Consider the following 20,527-nt stretch of genomic DNA (forward strand, 5'->3'; position numbering starts at 1 on the left):
GAGAGGGATGGATGTTAGCTCTTTGCTACATTATTATTATCTGAAGTCTATAGTCTAGGGTTCACTCTTTGTGTTGTGTATGCTACAGATCTTGAAAAATGTATAATGACTTGAATCCATCATTGCAGTATCATATAGCATAGTTTCACTGCCTTAACAGTCCCCTGGACTCCACCTTTTCATCCCTCTCAACCTCTCCACTTTGGCCCTTCAGACAGATCTTTTCACTGTCTCCATAGTTTTGCCTTTTCCTGAATTTGGAAAGATAAGTTGTTGAAATTTACAGTATGTAGCCTTTTCAGATTGACTTCTTTCACCTAGTAACCTGCATTAAATGTTCTTTCATGTTTCTCTTCCTTAATTGCTTCTTTGTTAAGTCCTAGAATATTGTGCCGTTGTTTGGAGAGTCTAAAGTGTGTTTAGTCATTTACATATTGACAGGCATCTTGGCTGCTTCCAAGTTTTGGCAATCATGAATACAACTGCTATAAACATACCTGTGCATATTTTGCAAAAACATTAGTTTTCAAATTATTTGTGTAGTTTTTGGATCATATGATGAGTATATGATCAAAAAGTGAGATTTTTGGATGATGAGTAGAGTAATGCCTTAAGAAACTGTCAAACTGTCTTCTAGAGTCATCTGCTTTTTATTATCACTACTTGGTGTGATCCTAAATCATTTCAAAGACTAAAGTAATTCACTAGAAAAAAAAATTGTTCAAAGACCACTTTCTGCAGTTACTGTCTTGTTTTAAGAATATGTTCGTAAACTCTATTCCAACTGAACCAATCTCACTGTGGACAGATCCTTAGCTTTGGTATTTGATCACCCAAAAAAGGGTGATGAAAACAGGTGATGACATATTCGAGATCATCTAAAAATAAAATGAAATATCTATGGCTCACACATTCAAAATGGAGCTGGGTAGCCATCCATGGATGTGGTGTCACACATGTTCTTATATCTCTGAGAACTTAAACTTTAGGGACTATATCAAACTCAAGAATACCACCAGCATTTTTTTTTTTGGACATGCCCTGCAGCATGCAGATGGAGGTGTGCCCCATGAAGTAGAAGCTTTGAATCTTAACCACTGGACCACCAGGAAAGATCCCAACCATTCTCAGAACAAAATCTGCAAGCTGCAGGCCAGCTGCAAACATAGTTTCAAAGTACCCTCTTCCCCTACCTGCAACTATGTAACCATTTTGACCTCCAATCAATTCTTTCTTAAAGAAGCACCTTTATTTCTTGCCAACTCCAATCCTAATTCTTGACAATTTATATAACATTGTAGTTTGGGTTTTTATAAATTTCCCCTATTTTGTAATCCAGGGGTAGTTTCAGTGATTTTGATCTGTGGCTCCTGAGAGATAACACTCCTAACAAGCCAGAAATCAAGGCCTTCTGAGTATGGATGTGTGTCCTCAACCAGAGTTTCCGCCCTGGTCACCTCAGGACAGAAAAACCAAGAAGTCTTGGCTACCTCAGATTGAACCTCCAAGAGACAAAGCCTTGTCCGCATCTCTGCTAGGCCAAGGCGATTTCCAGGCTGTGACACCTTCTGCAGACTTTCTTTTGCTCTGCCAAGAAGGCACCCAGAGTGGCAGACAGCCTGAGCAGAGGTTCGTTCTCTTAGATCCACCATTAGTCCACCAGCCCCCATCAGGCATTTGGCAGTTTGAAGAGGAGCCAAAGACCAGCAACCTTCAGGCGTCCTCTTTACTCCTGTTCTGACTTCCTCTTCTGCCTTGAAGCCCTGAGAAACAAATCACAGGAAGCGTAACTTGGTTAAAACAAAGCCAGTAAAAAAAAAATCAAGAAATAAAACAAAGCCAGTATGTGACATCCAGACTGAGGGGTACCTAGTGTCATCTGGTCTACTGTCAATGCTTGATTTCTGGCCCCTGCATCTTGTGCCCCCCCATCGCACCCCCCCAAGTCTGGGAGGAAGACTGAGGCCTGGAAGTGAGAGACCATCCAGCAGAGGCCGTGGGTGGCGGGTGTGTATGAGGACCCAGGAAACAGGAGGGCGTGGCAGTAGCAGCAGTGTTTGTGGTCCTGAGACCAGACAACCCCTTTTGCCAGTGGCAGCTCACAGTGAAGAGGAACTGCCACCAGGAGAGCCAAGGAGAGGATGAAGAAACTGCCTTCCCTGGTTTCACTTGGCCATGACTGAACCCACGTACAAGTGCCTGTGTTCTTGTCTTTTGAAGTAGAATGCCAGCTCAAGAGTCGGTCATCAGGAAATATGAAGATGCAGAAACAGAGATGAGCTGTTGGGCTGGGGAATCAGTAGTAGTTTAGATTATAATTCTGCCATATGGCTGAATCACTGAACTCCAAGCTCCCTGAAAGAGATAGACAAAGGCCTGACACACATTCCTAAGCTGTTTTTACAGAAAGCGGACCCTCTCCAGATGAAAACTGCTGACCATCAGAACATTGATCCTAGACTGGTTGAGACCAGAAGACTGAAGATACTTGAAATTTCATCTTGATGCCAACCAATCTGAGAACTGTCCTCGCCCTGCTCCTTGAACACTGTAAAACTCCTCGTGACCACAGTCTTGAGGGCATTAGCCTGCTCTGGCCCCCTTTGCCTGGAAAAGAAATTAACAGCTATTCTTTTGTACTTCACCCAACACGGTCTCCATGTTTCTACTTGGCATCAGTGAGCAGAGGCCAAGTTTTGGCAATATGACCTCCTAGGGCTTTGTTTTCAATGTGAGTATCTGAACTGGTAACTAGTATCTGAACTCCTTACCTAGTAACTAACTAGGTATGTAACACAGCTACTGCAATAAATAACCTCCTAAATTCCATTGATAGCACACTATGTATTTACTTATCTCTTATGCAGGTATGAGTATCTGGCCTGGAGAGGAGATTTGGAAAAATATAACCTGATTTCTCCCCAGATAACTGTGCCCCTAAGCTGCCCTCTTCATGGGAGTTTGCAGAACATTAGCAGGTGACTGGGAGATTCCTTAGGACAGGCTGTGTGGTCTGGGGATTATGGGCTTTGGAAAGCTGGGAGAGGGTGGCCAGTGTTCCTAGTGAGCTGGTTCAGAATATTGCCCCCCCCCCCTTTTTCTCAATATACCCTGCCCCCCAGGAATGGCATCTTAATTGGAAACTAGAGATCTCTCTGGAACTGGCCTGAATCCCCCTCTTTTCCAGGAGCACAAATGTCCAATGTTCTCAGGGAGACTTCTCTTTAAGCTTGGTTTGAATGTCCTCAAGGTTTCTCTGGCAAAATAATTGTGTTTTAAAAGAAGTTCCCTTCTTGGTGTCATACAGCTTAAGTGAGCTTGGTTAAGTGTTATGTGTTGTGAGCCTGGTTCTGTTAAACTGGCCTGAGGTGATCTTCTAGAGGAGTTTCTCTGGTTCCTTTAATTTGGAATGAAGAATCTTCATTCTGTTGGGGATCTTCCATCTGTTGGGGATTTAGTTCTATAAAGAACTTAATGATATTGTGTCATGTATGTATGTATGTGTATGTATATATGTATATGTATATATATATATATATATATATATATATATATATATATATATATATATATCTCGAGGTAGAACCAGGATCCTGCCCCAAGCCTGCTCTATTGTTTCTTGGCTGCTCCTCCTCCCTTGTCTTGTGTCCCTTTTCTTCCCTGATTAGCACCTGTTCTAATCTGCTCTTTAGAACTCAAGGGAAAAATTTAGAAAGTAACATGTAAAATAGATAGCTAGTGGGAATCTGCTATATAAAACAGGGAGACTAGCTTCTTGCTCTGTAATGACCTAGAGGGGTGTAATGTGGGGAGGCGAGGAGAGATGCTCAAGAGAGAGTGGATATGTATATATATAGTTATGTCTGATTCCCATTCTTGTATGGCAGAAACCAACACAACATGGTAAAAGAAGTATCCTCCAATTAAAAATAAATAATAAAAAGAAATACCATAGGAAAATGTAAAAAACTATTAAAAAAAAAAAAACACAAGGAAGATCTTAGGACTGGAGTCTATAACCTACAAACAAGAAATGGGGGACAGAAAGACTTCCCTACCCAGGAGCCCTACAGGGTCCTGCTCGGTTTCATTCCTGGGTCTGGTTTTTTTTTTTTTTTGGCTCACTTTCTCCACATCAGGGGCCATACTTCTCTGCTTCTGTGCAATCTTTGCACTCCAGAGATTGTGAGTTTTTACCTTTGGATGCTGGATATTTTTGCCTTTCTCTAAATATTCTTGAGTTTGTTCCAAATGATGTTAAATTATTTGAAAGCAGTTCTATCCTTTTCAGTCTTCCTTTTAAGATTTGTGTAAAGGAAAAATCCACAGTTCTTCCTCACTGGTTTTTCTTTCCCGTGAATCTCTGTTATTGTGCACACAGGCCTCTTCACTTCTGACATTGGTGGACACCAAGTGCACAAGACATTCCTACTAAACAAATGACTCTCTGTGACACTAGCCTGGCGTCCCATAGTTGAGCTCACTTCTCACACTACCAACCTGGGGATAGCATCAGATCCCACAGGCTAAGAGCTCAGCTCCACAAAACTGCCCCCCACCCCTACTTCAAGATGCCAATGCAAATGACAGGACCCAGGTTACAACAACCTCTGTTCAATTTGACTACAAATCAAAGAGAGTATGACCCCTCCTCCATTTTGATTAATTTGCCAGAGTGGCTCATAGAGCCCAGGGGAACACTTGTGCTTACCAGTTTATAAAAGGGTGTGATAAAGGATACAGACAAACCACCAGATGTATAGATTATACAGAGTAAGTTCTAGGAGGGTCTTGAAGGTAGGAGTCCACACAATGCCAGTCCCTGCACACAAGAAAGACTTTTCTTTGCCAACACATTCATGTATATCTCTGCTGTGTATACTTCACATTCTTTCTTTCTGCTGTGTGCTGTGCTTAGTCACTCAGTGTTATCTGACTCTTTGCGACCCCATGGACTGAACCCTGCTAGGCTCCTCGGTCCATGGGGATTTTCCAGGCAAGAATACTGGAGTCAGTTTCCATGCCCTCCTCCAGAGGGTCTTCTCTATCCTGGGATTGAACCAAGGTCTCCTGCATTGCAGGTTGATTCTTTACCAGCTGAGCTGCCAGGGAAGCCCAAGAATATTGGAGTGGGTAGACTATCCCTTCTCCAGGAATCTTTCCAACCCAGGAATCGAACTGGGGTCTCCTGCATTGCAGGCAGATTCTTTACCAGCTGAGCTACTGGGAAAGCCCCCATGTATACCTATCAGATCTCAAAAATGTAGATCACCCTAATAGAGAGAAATTGTTTCTCATGGGGATAAAAAGAGGTAAAGGGTGGGAGGGAAGAACTTTCTATCCCCTCCATCCAATTTGTCCTTCCTGAATAAATTCTAATATTACATCTTTTTTTCCCCCTCTCTCTGAAAACTGACTTTCCACCTTTAGTTATGGGTGTGAATAAAATGTTTTTGATCCAGAGATGTGCATTAAAATACATGTGTACAGAGAGATGTGCTGGGAAATTAAGCTTTCTTTGAGAGGCCATCATTTGCCAATCTTCATCTGGCTGCCGTGAGACCGCTGGGAAGCACAGCATTATCTGCACAAGGCTGGGACTGCTTCTTCACCATGGGGTAGAAGTGTGGGTGCTCCATGGCCTCTTTGTCAGTCAGTCTCTGTTGTTGGTCATATCACAGAAGTTTGTTCAGAAGATCTAGGGCCTCAGGGCTGATAAAGCATCTGTTCTCACTATGGGTAAAATTTTTCCAGCGTTTCCATGAATGTTGTCCACAATATTGTTGAAGTGTAGATCTAGGTCTTTGTGATACTTATTCAGACTCCCATGTAGCTCCTCTGTACCCAGAACCTTGGCAATGTGAACAAGCTGGTCATAGTCATCCTGTCCATGAAAGAAGTGCATGCATGCTAAGTCACTTCAGTCATGTCTGACTCTTTGCAGCCCCATGGACGGTAGTCCACCAGGCTCCTCTGTCCATGGGATTCTCCCAGGCAAGAATTCTGGTGCAGGTTGCCATGCGCTCCTCCAGGGGACCTTCCTGACCCAGAGATCAAACCTGAGTCTCTTATATCTCTTACATTGGCAGGCAGGTTCTTTACCACTAGCGCCACCTGAAAGAAGGGCTCCTTTCAAAAGATCATGCTTGCTAACATACAGCCCAAACTACATATCCAAGCTATACTCATACATCTGCTAGTCCACAAAGTGCTCTGGTTCCATGAAGTACCTGGAGGTCACTTGGACATTGTAGTCCTGGGCAGGATGGTAAAGTTCCCCTCCAGACCCCAGTATATCAGTCACAGTTTTCTGTGGTGCTCTTTCATGACATCATGAGGTTTCACATTCCTGTGCATATTCCCTTGATGTGGCAAGTAATTCAGAGCTTTAAGTAGTTATAAAATAAGGGTATTTTTAAATTAAGGACATATAAAACTGGATATCAAAATCTGTCAGGATATGAGATGGATCTTAAAATCTGTATTATTGATATATTCAAATACCAGAGCTGGTATCTCCAACACAGAGTCCTTCACGGTGTTAATCAGCTAAATGATAGTTGTTCCACCAGGAGAGTCCTCCAGAATGATTGCCTTCTCATTTTATCATTTTTTTTCTTCCCTGGCTTGAGAATTTTTACAACCACTCTGTCACTGTTGGTGATGTTAACAGCCTCAAATACTTCACTATAATTTCCCCGACGCAAGTTTTCCAACCAGCTCGTTTTTGTTGATTAGCTGCTTGGTCGTGTCGGACTCTTTGAGACCCCCATGAACTGCAGCACGCCAGGCTTCCCTGCCCTTCACCATCTGCCAGTTTGCTCACACTCCTGTCCGCCCAGTCAATGATGCCATCCAACCATCTCATCCTCTGCCACTCCCTTCTCCTCCTGCCTTCAGTCTTATCAGGGAGTGAGTCAGTTCTTTCCATCTGGTGGCCAAATTATTGGAGCTTCAGCTTCAGCATCAGTCCTTCCTATGAATATTCAGGATCAATTTCCTAAGTTTAGGATTGACTGGTTAGGTCTCCTTGCTGTCCAAGGGAACCAGCTGGTAATCATCTTGATTATCTGGGCACACTAAGTGCTGCTGTACTTCCTAGCCCCTGCAGGAAGGCCCTCTACGTCATAGCCCCTGTACCTGCTGCTGCTCAGGCTGTTTCAACTTAGATTCGCCAGCCCGGGCAGGCGGAGATGGGGACAGGGAGGGGATGAGTGGGGTGCCAAGGGTGGCTGGGGCCAGGCGGGCGGAGGCGGAGGCCGGTGGGCGGAGTTAGGCTGGCGGAAGCGGCCTGGCGGAAGCTGAGGCCTAGGCAGCGGCGGAGTGAGCGGGAGAGGCAGTTTGACTTCGCTGCCAGAGGAGGAGGAGCACAGCTGGCCCAGGAGCAGGCAGCCACACCAGGCTAGGTTTGCGGGGGTCAGGCGGGCGGGGGGCTCCCAGGGTCACTGGCCTAGCTGCCCAGTCTTTGGAGCAGCCTGAAGCCAGCCGTGGCAGGCTGTCCTAGGTCTTCAAGCAGCCTCCCTGGCTTGGCTCTCAGCTCCGAGTCTGCCCTGGGGTCATGGGCACCAGCAGAGGCAGCTGCGCCTGAAAGGCGGGGCACACGGTTTAATCCTTGTAGAAGTGAAGTTGCTCAGTCCTGTCCGACTCTTTGCGACCCCATAGACTGTAGCCTACGAGGCTCCTCCGTCCATGGGATTTTCCAGGCAAGAATATTGGAGTGGGTTGCCATTGGCAAATGCCCATGGCGAGTGCCAATTTGTAGTTGACAGAGTTTTTTGGTTTTTGTTTTTGTTTGTTTGTTTGTTTTTCCCTCCATCCTTATATACAAGTGATCAGTAAGCTGCTGGATACCCAAAGGGAACACTGTACCTCCCTCCAGTTCTCTCCCTGTGCATCTCTCTCTCTCTTCTGATATTCTTTAGTCTTGCCCCTTCACTTCTCCTGTTCACCTCAGCGAATCTCTTGGCATTTTGTTGGTTTCCCTCTGCTTTGGAAAAGACCCTGATACTGGGAAGGATTGAGGACAACAGGAGAAGGTAAGGACACAGGGTGAAATGGTTGGATGGCATCACCAATTCAGTGGACTTGAGTTTGAGCAAATTCCAGGAGATAGTGAAGGACAGGGAAGTCTGGTGCGCTGCTATTATGGGGTTGCAAAACGTCTGACAACTTAGCATCTGAACAACAAAAACCCACCCCTACAAAGTTGTCTATGGGCTACAAGCTGGGGCAAGTGTAAGGCTCACTGTCCTTTATTGAAAGGTGCCCAGTGATTGAAAGGATTTTTTCTAACATTTTTTTTTCTAACATTTTTTTTATTTCTAGTTTTTTTTTTTTTTTTTTTTAGTTGATTCAGACAGGAAAGTAAATCTGGTCCCTGTTACTCCATTGTGATAGGGAACAAAAGTCTGTGGAGTAGATCTTTCTAAGTTAAAAGCACTTTGCATTTTAAATTTAAGGTCTGGTCAACAATAAATTGAAAGGTCTTGTCAATTTCACTTATCTTGTTGCTGCTTACTCATTGAATGAGAGTTTCCTGCTTTACTTCTCAGTTCCTGTTTTGGCAACCTGGTGAAAAACAGTGTCGGATACCCTTAAGTAGAAACATAACTCTGACAGAGACGTTGGGAATGTTGCAGGGAAACTCTACCTCGGAAGAAAGTGTGGAAGAGGGGAGATCTGGTAAGTGAAAATTGATAAACTTTGACAAAACAAAATGAGGGTTGAGGGAGGGGAAACTCTTATACCACCAGCCACTGACAGGATAGAAATTGCACCTTAGGACTATCAGTACTCACAGTTAACTTTGATAGAAGGAGATATGTTTTGAGGGTCTAGAGGTGGATGAGAGGACAGGTGTGTAATTGTCACATCAGGTGTTTTGTTACTGGCATGTTACTTAAATATTTCTGCACAGATTTAGGTTACAGAATTTTAAGAGAAAAATGTCTCTGGATTTATTTTATTAGTTCTCATATTTTCCCCAGGTTGCGGGTGATTTTCACTCTGGCAAGTCACATTATGATTTTAAATAACAGAGGATTATATTCCAGAGGTGATGGCAAACAGATACCAACAATTTTGTAATACATATCCTAATAAAAGTTGCCCATACCTACTGTGTAGCACAGGGTACTCTGCTCAATCTTATGTAACCAACTAAATAGGAGAAGAATTTGAATAAGAATAGATTCATTTATATGTTTAAAAAATTAACCATGACACGTATTCTGTAGTCTGATTGAATGTAGTAGTGAGATATTTAGAACCTGTTATTTGTTCTTTGCTACAAAGATGGATTTTATTTAGACCCTGCTTTCAGGACTTCATTGTCTCAGGGACAGACAAATTGATTTACTATCATTTGATGTGATCTGTGCTACAATGCATTTAATGAAACCTAGGGAGTTGGTGATGGCTGCTGCTTCTGAAATTACTTTTGACTTGGGCCTTGAATGATGGCATCACATTTTCTGGAGGAATAGGAGTAAAAATCACAATTTCTTTCTTTTTTTTTTAATTTTAAGTAAGTGCAAAACTGTTTTTATTCCATTGGGCACAAAAGTGCCCTGCCACGTTTCCTTTTGGAATTAAGGGTAAATGTGTTTTCCAGTAGTATCATTATGTGTTTCAGCTAAAATCTACTGAGGCTCATTTATGTGAACAAATAATTCTCTTTGTCTTTCCCTCTGTCTCTTTCCCTCTTTATGTCTCTTTCTCTCTCTCACGAGGTCTGGTATACTTCTGTATTTATATATAGTGTTATTTCTATATATCAGTTCAGTTCAGTCACTCAGTTGTGTCTGACTCTTTGAGACCCCATGAACCGCACCTCACCAGGCCTCCCTGTCCATCACCGACTCCCCCAGTTTACCCAGACTCATGTCCATTGGGTTGGTGATGCCACCCAGCCATCTCATCATCTGTTGTCCCCTTCTCCTCCTGCCCTCAATCTTTCCCACTGTCAGGGTCTTTTCAGATGAGTCAGCTCTTCTCATCAGGTGGCCAAAGTATTGGAGTTTCAGCTTCAGCATCAGTCCTTCCAGTGAACACCCAGGACTGATCTCCTTTAGGATGGACTGGTTGGATCTCCTTGCAGTACAAGGGATTCTCAAGAGTCTTCCCCAACACCACAGTTCAAAAGCAACAAGAACTCGTGAGAGAGAGAAAGAGACATAAAGAGAGAAAGAGACATAAAGAGGGAAAGAGACAGAGGGAAAGACAAAGAAAACTATTTGGACACATAAATGAGCCTCAGTAGATTTCAGCTGAAACACTTAATGATATTACTGAAAATCACATTTACCCTTAATTCCAAAAGGAAACTTCTGCGCTCAGCTCTTCTTATAGTCCAGCTCTCACATCCATACAAGACTACTGGAAAAAGCATTAGCCATTTAAGGTCCACTATGATCAAAGGACCAGAGAATGAAAATAAGAGAGAGCTATAATAACAGAAGTACACTATATATATACACATATATATAGTATATATACTAATATATATACTATAATAGTTTATATACTGTAAAATATACTATATTCTATACTATAATTTATACAATAGTTTATATATTATACTTCTCTATATATACTATATACTATATATGGTACATATATATGTTTATATACATATGTACGTATATATACTATACATATTTGTATACATATATATGTATACATACATGTATATATGTATATATGTGTACATATGTATACATACTATGTGCACATACTATATGTATATGTATATATACTATATATGCATACTAAATAGTATATATAGTATACATAGTATGCTACGTACATATATGTATATATACATGCACATATATGCATATACATATATACACAGATACATGTATATATGTGCATATGTATATATACATACATTCATATACGTACATGTATACACAAAGACATACGCACATGTACACATGCACATGTATTACACGCGTGTGTGTGACACATACATATATGTATACACATGTGTACAGTCATACATATGTAGTATATATGCTATATAGTCTGCTCATCCTGCTGCTGCTAAGTCACTTCAGTCATGTCCGACTCTGTGCGACCCCATAGGCAGCAGCCCACCAGGCTCTGCTGTCCCTAGGATTCTATAGTTTATATATACTATCATAGTTTACATACTATAATTTACTGCAATTTTGTTCTCTGGTCCTTTGATCATAATGGATCTTAAATGGCTAAGCTTTATATCATCCTTTTTAGAGTACATGACAAAGTAGTCTATATAATATCTTAACAGACATTGTCACTAGTGATATAAAAATATGAGCATCTTTTAAATATAACCATTTTAGTTAAACACATTTGATTCAATGAGAGTGTCAGAGTGTTAATGTAACATAGTGATTGATTATTAAAAGAATTTGTTGAAATATAGTACCTGTCTGGCTAATGTTGTTATCAATAAAACTGCATTAAAAAAAATTGTAACCTCTTCTCACTGTCCCCTGATGTCAGCTGAGAATTAATATCTTACTGTTCTCTAAGAACTTTTGTTTAATAAAGCCATGACTAATTATTGACAAAAAAAGGTTAGCTGCAAAAACTAGGGCTATTGGTGAAAGGGTTTGGTGTCATTACAGGAGCTCCGAAGAGCTCCGGTACCACAGTTCTTCATCTGTGAGCGCAGAAAGAATTCATTGAGAGGCAAAGTGATGAATAAGTGAAAGTGAAAGTCGCTCAGTTGTGTCCGACTCTTTGCGACCCCATGGACAGTAACCTGCCAGGCTCCTCTGTCCATAGAGTTCTCCAGACCGGAATACTGGAGTAGGTAGCCTATCTCTTCTCCAGAAGATCTTCCCAAACCAGGAATCAAACCCAAGTCTTCCATACTGCATGCAGATTCTTTACCATCTTAGTCACTCGGGAAGCCCTGGTGATAGATAAGAAGTGATTTATTGGAATAGAACACTTGTGAGGCTTTCGAGTGGGTGGGCAGTGTCCTCCTGCACTGCAGAACGTACTGGGCTACAGTCAAAGGAAAAGTAGGTGGTGGAGAAGACCTTCTTTGTTTTTCCGGACTACATGTCATACTTCCATCATCAGCTCCTCTCTGTTCTTCTGTGAGATAATTTCTAACACCATTTTTTCAAACTAGAAATTTGAAGGTTATTGTGTTCAGAGTGTAATATAAAAACCATATGAATTTAAAGGGAAACAGGAAGAGGACACGACACACCACAGGAGAGTGTAAGAGCAGTTCCTCTGCTCTTCTGGTTTAAGAATTAAATTAACATGAGATAGCTATCCAAAATCACAAAAGAGTTTGCAGACTGATAAAATATATGCACCTTAATGTTGAGAGTTACCTTTTATTCAATGAGAATTTTTAGGTCTTCAAGCCTGGAAGACAATGTCTCATGTAACCCCATAAAAACTGCTCGGAGGAGAGGGGGGAGAAGTCAGGTTATGTAGAAGTTTGGAACAAGGGGCAGGTAATCTGAACATCCAAAGATCATTGTGATTTAGAGAAAACCAGATATCCCAAGTTAAGGAATGTAGTGATTTCTTTGTACTAGAAGATGCAAGAGTGTGGGCTCACTGAAATCATTCCCTTGAGATGCACCTCAGCTGTCTGGGGCTGGTCTCCTGCACTTTTCCTTAGTGCTCACGGCAGGGAGTGGCTGCAGCTTAATGACTGCCAAATAGCAAGCATCATTCTCCTTCCTAAGCACACTCAAGGCTCAGAATTTCACATTTGGAGGGTCAAAACTGCTGATGGCTGTGACATCCTTGTTTATTGATATGGCAAGAAATTCCACATCTCAAGTTGAATCATATGTATACATGAGACAGACCCAGGAAAACTGAGTAACTCACCAAAATGGCCAATAGCTTCACCTTCAATAGCATCTTCAGCTAAAGACAAAAGATGTTGGGGGTAGTGGTTTGGGACTTCAGAGAGAAGGAAATGGAAATGGAAATGCAAAAGTTTGGTGAATGAATGTTTGCAGGGCTGTGCAGAGACACAGCCATGACAGATCGTTAGGGCCATGACAGACTCTGATCTCTAGGTCCTGCCCAGTCTCCCCCACCATACTCAGGCCCATATTCTTGTAGATATTTCTGGTAATAGCTCTCTTTTAAACAACCCCTCCATTTAAATTTTTTTAGACAGATAGGGAGAAGATCAAAGATTCTTCCTGGATTTTGGGTGCCTTGCTGATTTCCAGGTTGAAATAATCTACATGCTGAAGACACATTTTGGGGGTGGCAAATTTTATTTCCGTACGAAAAAACAGAACAGAAGTAAGTAAGCAAGAAAGAGAAATGAAACAAAGGAGGGTGTTAGGAGAAAGATATAGAGAAATGAAGAAGAAAAAGGGAGGACTTTTAGAATACTGTGCTTAGTCACTCAGTCACATCTGCCTCTTTGCGACCCCATGGACTGTAGCCCACCAGGCTCCTGTGTCCATGGGGATTCTCCAGGCAAGAATACCATGACCTCCTCCAGGGGATCTTCCCAACCCAGGGATCAAACCCAGGTCTCTTACATGGCAGGCACATTCTTTACCAGGTGAGCTACCAGGGAAGCCCCTTTTAGAATATTAGTAAGGAGCAAATAGGAGATTCTTTGGAGAGAGGTAAGAGGAGATTCACATCTTACTCTTCTAAAATGAACAAAAATTGTAGAAGTGTAACTTAAAAGTGTTCACAACCTAAAAGTTGAGTATTACCCAAGTTCACTCTGCTCACCCCTGACAATAGGCTAATGAATCTGAGAGATAAGGTGTTAAGGCAAGGAATAGTACTTTATTCAGAAAGCTGGCTGACCAAGAAGATGGCTGACTAACATCTCGAATTAACCATCATGTCAGGGTCTGGATGCCTGGTTATTTTATGGATCAGGTGGGGGGAGGTGAGAAATCAAAGTACAAAGAATATAACTTTTTTTGTCGGCATCTCTTAGAATAGCAAGCCTCATTCCGAGGGATGTGTTAGTTTCACTTTACGGTCAATCATGGGTGGCGTGACATGAAATATTTGCTGTGATGTCAGTAAACAAAGATGAAACAGCTCTCTGCAGTTCTGGCTGCCAAATATGAATTTCTGTCAGGCTGGTAATCAACAGAGGAGGGGTGCCATTTCCCACACAAAGAACAGGCATGTCATAGCCTTTCACAGGTGAGAGGAGTCAGGCTCTTTCCCTGTGAGCCAAACAAAGGCACCCTAGCCCAAGAGGCAGGCAGAAGTGTGGCAGACAGGGCTCCCTGAGTCAGGCCATTATGTATGCCTGTAATAACAAAAGCCGTGAAATGAGAGTTAAAGTCACAGAAACAGATCCTGTATGGAGTCAAAATTAACCCTTCCTGGTTACAAGAGTTATGTTTTATTCAGTGGGAACTTTAGAACTCAAGCCAGGGAGACAGCATCTCAAATAACCCTGAGAGAACTGCTCCAAGGAGGCAAGAGGGGAGCCAGGTAGTACAGAAACTGCAACATGTAGCCTTTGAGTATCAAAAGATTTTTTTGTAAATTAAAGAAAACCAGATATCCCAGGTTAAGGAATTTAGCACTTTTCTGTGTATGGGAAGATGCAAGAGTCTGGTCTCACTGAAATCATTCTTTTGATATGCACCTCAACTATCTGGGGCCATTATCCTGAGTTTTCATATCCTGAGTTCCTTCAGGGCTCAGCATAGGGAGTGGCTGCAGTCTGAGGGCTACTAGAAGGAGGGATTTCTCCCCTTCCTGAGTTCACTCAGGGCTCACCAGCTCACGCTTCTGTGCTGGCTGCGATTGCTGATTACTGTGGCATCCTTTGCTTACTGTTATGGCCGGAAATCTTCCATTTCTCAGAAGTCATAACATATGGAATTTCTGAGACAATTTTGCTTTAATGCAGAACCAGAAAGAATGAAGATGGAAAGTTTTATATGTAGCCAAAATCCAAATGCCATTGTATAGCATTTAAAGAAGTCATTCCTATATTTTCCCCCCCTGCCTAGCGTTTAAACTGACGTTCCTGAACATTCTGGGAGATACAGTTGCAATGAGTGAAATGTAGCAGTTAAAGTTAGCAGGAACTTTTAAAAATTATAATTAACATTCAGTAAAATTCACCTTTTGCTGTACATTTCTATGAGTTTTGACAAATACATATAATCATGTGGCCACAACACACTAAGAGTACCCCCCAACACCCCCCCAACACACACACACATACTCTCTGTATATATTTCTTTCCTCTCTCCTCATCATTTGGCAACCAATGATTTGTTTTCTATTTTAATACTCTTGCTTTATAAGAATGCCTACAGAGTCAGGCTTTTTTTCACCAGCATGATGCATTTGAAATTCATTTATATTGTACTGTATATCAATAGTGTAGACTTAGTAAAGAGAGACATTATTCACAAGGACTTTCACAATAGGAAACACTCTCTGAAAAAGGTTCTCACTTTTAAGTAGGCAAGAAGGGGAACAGAACACTTTGTTGGGAAGGGAGAGCAAGGTGGAAGAGCAGGTGGCATTTCCAAAGTCACACTTCTCACGTGTTCTAGGGACACGAGGTCATGATCACACTTGAGTTGGGAAGCATCTCATTGCTTTCTTTAGTGCCTTTTTACATTTTCAGGCAATCCAGAGTTTTTGGAGTCTTTGGGGAGGAGAGTCTCAGTAAAATTTACTGAGTCAAAGCAAAATAATAAATGAGCAATTGTCAGCATGGGGTCAAGCTTTTCTTTTTTCTTAGTACAAAGTGGTATTTATTTAACTTTTTCCCAGCTGAAGGATATTTGAATTGTTGCCAGTTTTTGGTGACAATAAATAAAATTATTATAAATGTTCAAGTATGGGTTTTTGTGTAAATGGAAATTTCCATTTCTCTTGCATAGATACCTAGGGATGGCATTGCTAGGGCATGTGGTGAGCTTATGTTTGCCACACCTCACTGCCAAGCTGTTCTCCAAAGTGGCTGACTGTTGCATTTTCAATAGTTTATGAGAATTCCTTTTCTATCATTTCTTCACCATCATTTAGTTTTGTTATTTTATTTGCCACTGTGATACACATCTTGTGACAGCTCACTGTATTTTATGTTTCCCTAGTGACTGGTTGGAGCTTTCCAGGTGGCTCAGTGGTATAAAGAATCCCTGTGCCAAGCAGAAGACATAGGTTTGATCCCTGGATTGGGAAGATGCCCTAGAGAAGGAAATGGCAAACCATTCCAGAATTTCTTGCTTGGGAAATCCCATGGACATAGGAGCCAAATTCCATAGACAGAGGAGCCTGGCAGGCTATAGTCTATGGGGTCTCAAAACAGTCAGACAAGGTTTAGAAACTAAACAACAATGCCTGGTTATGTTGGTTTCTTGATTCATGGGAGCCAGCAGGAGTGATAGGAGCTGCCAGTGGTCACGGGAGTCCACAGTCCCGAGGGTGAAAGGTGTCCTGGGTTACCAGGAGGCTGCCAGGAGCCTAATGTCACAGGAGTCACTTGGCTCACTGGAGTTGGCAGGCATGGGGAGAGGGTGGCCTCGGTTAGTGAGTCTGCAGGGTGTCACCCAGGACTGCAGGAGTCAGACTGATGTGATGCTAGAGCAGGTAGACCTGAAATCTGTAGGGAAGTCAAGCACTGCTTTACTCTCCTTTTCCCACAGGGAGAGGGTCTTTCTCTCTCTGCTGAACTGCTGAGTCCAGAGGGAAGGGTTTGAGGGGCCTGGTCCCCAGGAGTTCACCAGGAGCCAAGCGTCACAGGAGCCCCACCTGGAGCTGCTGGAATTGGCAGGTGCAGTGGGAAACAGGGCTCCTAGGAGCCCACAGGAAGCCCAGGGTGGAAGCTGTCTGAGACTGCATTATCTACCAGAATTGCTGGAGTGCAAGGAGCTGGGATGAGGCAGGGAGTGGCTGTGCCTGGAATCCTTGACTCTTGGGAAGGGATTTTCATGTGCAGATAATTTTCAAATTAATATTTCTAGTGGGACATGAGTGGATACCACATCTAGAAACACTTTCACTTCTTCCGAATCTCTATGTCTTTTATTTACTTTTCTTTCCTTATTGGCACTGATAGAACCTCTAGTAAAATGTTAAATTGTATTGGTGAGAATAGGCATCCTTGCCTTGTTCCTGACCTTTAGAGGAAGGCATTCACTTTTTCACCAATAAGTATCATGTTAGCTATACTATTTCTATGAAAAGTGAAAGTTCAGTTCATAATTTGTTGGGCTTTGTTATTTGGGATGACTCTTAATGTTTTCCACATTTTATGTCTATGCATGCATGCATGCATGCTAAGTCACTTCAGTCGTGTCCGACTGTGGGTGACCTTATGGACAGTAGCCCAGAGGCTCCTCTGTCCATGGGATTCTTTAAGCAAGAATACTGGAGTGGATTGCCGTTTCCTTCTCCTTTTATGTCTATATCGATGGTCATATCCTTTCTCTTCTCTTATTCTGTTAATGTGATGAATTATATTGATTAGTTTTCTAAAGCTCCTCTTAGAACTTCTAACCAAATTTGTTATTTGTGGAGGTAAATCTGGATTGTTTGCATGTTTTGTTTTCATTCTGATTTCTAGTCTGTCTGTCTCTTACTCCCTTATTAGCTCTTCTTACAATAACTGGAAGACTCTCCAGGGGAAACATACTGTTTCTCTTATCTCTGGGTCGCTTTTGGGCCGTGGCCATCTCTCTTGGACATGGACCTTTTGTGAGAGAGTTTGGCAATAGGGAAGGTGAGGTAGAGCTGACTTTACATGTTGATTCTGTGATAAATTGAAGTTTTTCTTGTAATGCTTCCATGAGATTGAGATTATGACATTTCTATTTATAGGTAAAGATCTCCGAAAGAAATGCCTAGCAATTATATCTCCTGTTACACCTGCCAAGCTCTGCTCCTGCATCCTGATTATCTTTATTACTTCTGGCTCTAAACGTGGTGATGCTTTCCGCTCTTGTGGCAGGTGAGTTACCTTTTCTCCAAACCATACCATGTTCTTTGCACATTCACATTGTCAATAAATATTTATTGAGCTTCATATGTGCCAGGGTGTGTGAAATGTTTGAGGTATACCAGTGAACAAAACACAAAAAATTCCCAGGGAACTCCTATTCTATCAATAACAGAAAGATGCAGATATTATAATATAGGATAATAGATTGAGATGAATATAAGTGCCCAGGGCCAGCCTCCTTGAGATGACTTTTCAGCAAACTTGAAGGAGATGAAGGAGCCATGTGGCTATGTGGGGAAAGCACTCCAGATGGCAGGAACAAGTAGAATGAAAGGAAGAATCTCCTGGTAGGTTTGGGGAACAGCATGGAGGCTTCTACAGCTGAAGCAAGGTGAGAATGAGGAAGAGTAACAGGCTGGGGGTCAGGGAGGTCACAGCCTAATGAGTCAGGTAAAGACTTCAGCTTTTAATCTGAGCGCAATGGGGGGTATAGGAAAAGGGAAATTGTAGGAGAAGAATGCCATGATCTAAATTTCATTAGAATAAAACCATTTTGACTGTTGGAAGAAAAGTTAGACTTCGGAAACACCTACTAGGGTAACCTTATAGAAATCCACACCAGAGGGGACCATGGCTTGGTCCTAGTGATAACAGTGGAGGTGGGACCTGTTGTCAGAATCTATCTTGAAACTTGAACCAACAGTATTTCCTATCAGATTGGGTAAGGGAGGAAAAAGTGAGGTTATGAAGGAAAAACATTTATTCTTCCCATTGCCTATACTCTGATATCTTGCTGGTTCAGAGCATCTAACAAGGGCCCAAATATTTTTATACATATTTAACAGAAATACATATAAAATAGCATTTCCAGAAACACTGGAAATACTACATTGTATTTTTGGTACTAAAATCAATAATTGAACTATGCCACGTTTTGTCTACTAGAAGGTTTTATACCCCTAAGAAATGTAGCATAGTAAAATCTAGGAAAGGTAAGGAGTTTGCCTTTCTTTCGTCAAGAGTAAGAAGGACTGATACTAAGGAAGATGTGGGGAAAGGGAAATCCGTATGATGCTAGGAAAGAGTACTACAGGAATTAAATGCTACAGAAATTGATTTCCTTAAAACCATTAGTGTCCATGGACCCCTGAGAAGTGAGATGCACAGATTCTCTGCTTGAAGTTCAGTGGATTGATGGCTTTTGTGCCTGAGATAAGACTGTTAGTGATGACTCTGGGAGGCAACAATCGAATGTACAATGTGTACTTCAAGACTGACCTCAGGGGAAAAAGTCACCAGATAAAATATATATATATATATGTATATTCATATGTTAGTTTTCAGAGAACATTCTTTCCAAGGCAAATTCTCAATCTAATAAAATCATTTAGGAAAAACAACTATCACTAGCTTGCACTCAGCAAGTGACCACAGATCTCGATATTACATTTTCCAAGAACCAAAAAAAGAACATAGATCTTGGAGAAGTCTACTGTTTTGGCAAGCAGCAAAGTACAATTACTTTTCCACACACTAAGTAGCAGTTGGTGTTTTATGAATGGTTAAAGCTGGTAGCATTTCACAAGGCATTAGAAATATTAGTTGGAAGTTCATTCAGTTCAGTTCAGTCACTCAGTTGTGTCCAACTCTTTGTGACTCTGTGAATTGCAGCACGCCAGGCCTCCCTGTCCATCACCAACTCTCAGAGTTCACTCAAACTCACGTCCATTGAGTCGGTGATGCCATCCAGCCATCTCATCCTCTGTCGTCCCCTTCTCCCCCTGCCCCCAATCCTTCCCAGCATCAGAGTCTTTACCAATGAGTCAACTCTTCTCATGAGGTGGCCAAACTACTGGAGTTTCAGCTTTAGCATCATTCCTTCCAAAGAACACCCAAGAATGATCTCCTTTAGAATGGACTGGTTGGATCTCCTTGCAGTCCAAGGGACTCTCAAGAGTCTTCTCCAACACCACAGTTCAAAAGCATCAATTCTTGGCACTCAGCTTTCTTCACAGTCCAACTCTCACATCCATACATGACCACTGGAAAAATCATAGCCTTGACTAGATGGACCTTTGTTGGCAAAGTAATGTTCATTAGAGCTTGGCAATTCTGCATATAACCCAAAGTTGGGTGGCATCCATAGAGAGTGTTTAGTACATAGACAAGCACCTGAGAATATGACTCTGGAAGCAAAATAATATGAAATTATGTAGAATGGTGCCAAAATACATATAAATTAAAACTGCATTCTGATAAACAAATGCATTGGGCTTGGAAGATGTTTCTAACAATCTGTCTGCCTATGAAAAGTAGGTCTTGGTCAGATTTTAAGAAAAACAAAATGCTGTTTGCACAGCCATAAAAGTACAAGAGTCTAGTTTATATTTGGCCATGTTTTTCTTCAAACTCCTCATTTTGGAATTTAGTTTTGCTGTATTTACATATATGAATACATGTGTGTATATATGTACATACATACATATGTGATATATATATATATGTATATATATATATATATATATATATATATATATATAAAGATCAACCTCAAGATGGTAAGTGGAGTAATAGGTAAAAGGGATGAGAAAATTT

General features: G+C 41.7%; 1 pseudogene; it reads right to left on the reverse strand.

The window, feature by feature from the left end:
• Positions 1-5,543: 5,543 nt before the first annotated feature.
• LOC138437824 (casein kinase II subunit alpha' pseudogene) lies at positions 5,544-6,399 on the reverse strand (annotated as a pseudogene).
• Between the last annotated feature and the right edge of the window lie 14,128 nt (positions 6,400-20,527).

Source organism: Ovis canadensis, chromosome 3, assembly GCF_042477335.2.
Source record: "Ovis canadensis isolate MfBH-ARS-UI-01 breed Bighorn chromosome 3, ARS-UI_OviCan_v2, whole genome shotgun sequence".
Taxonomy (NCBI): Eukaryota; Metazoa; Chordata; class Mammalia; order Artiodactyla; family Bovidae; genus Ovis; species Ovis canadensis.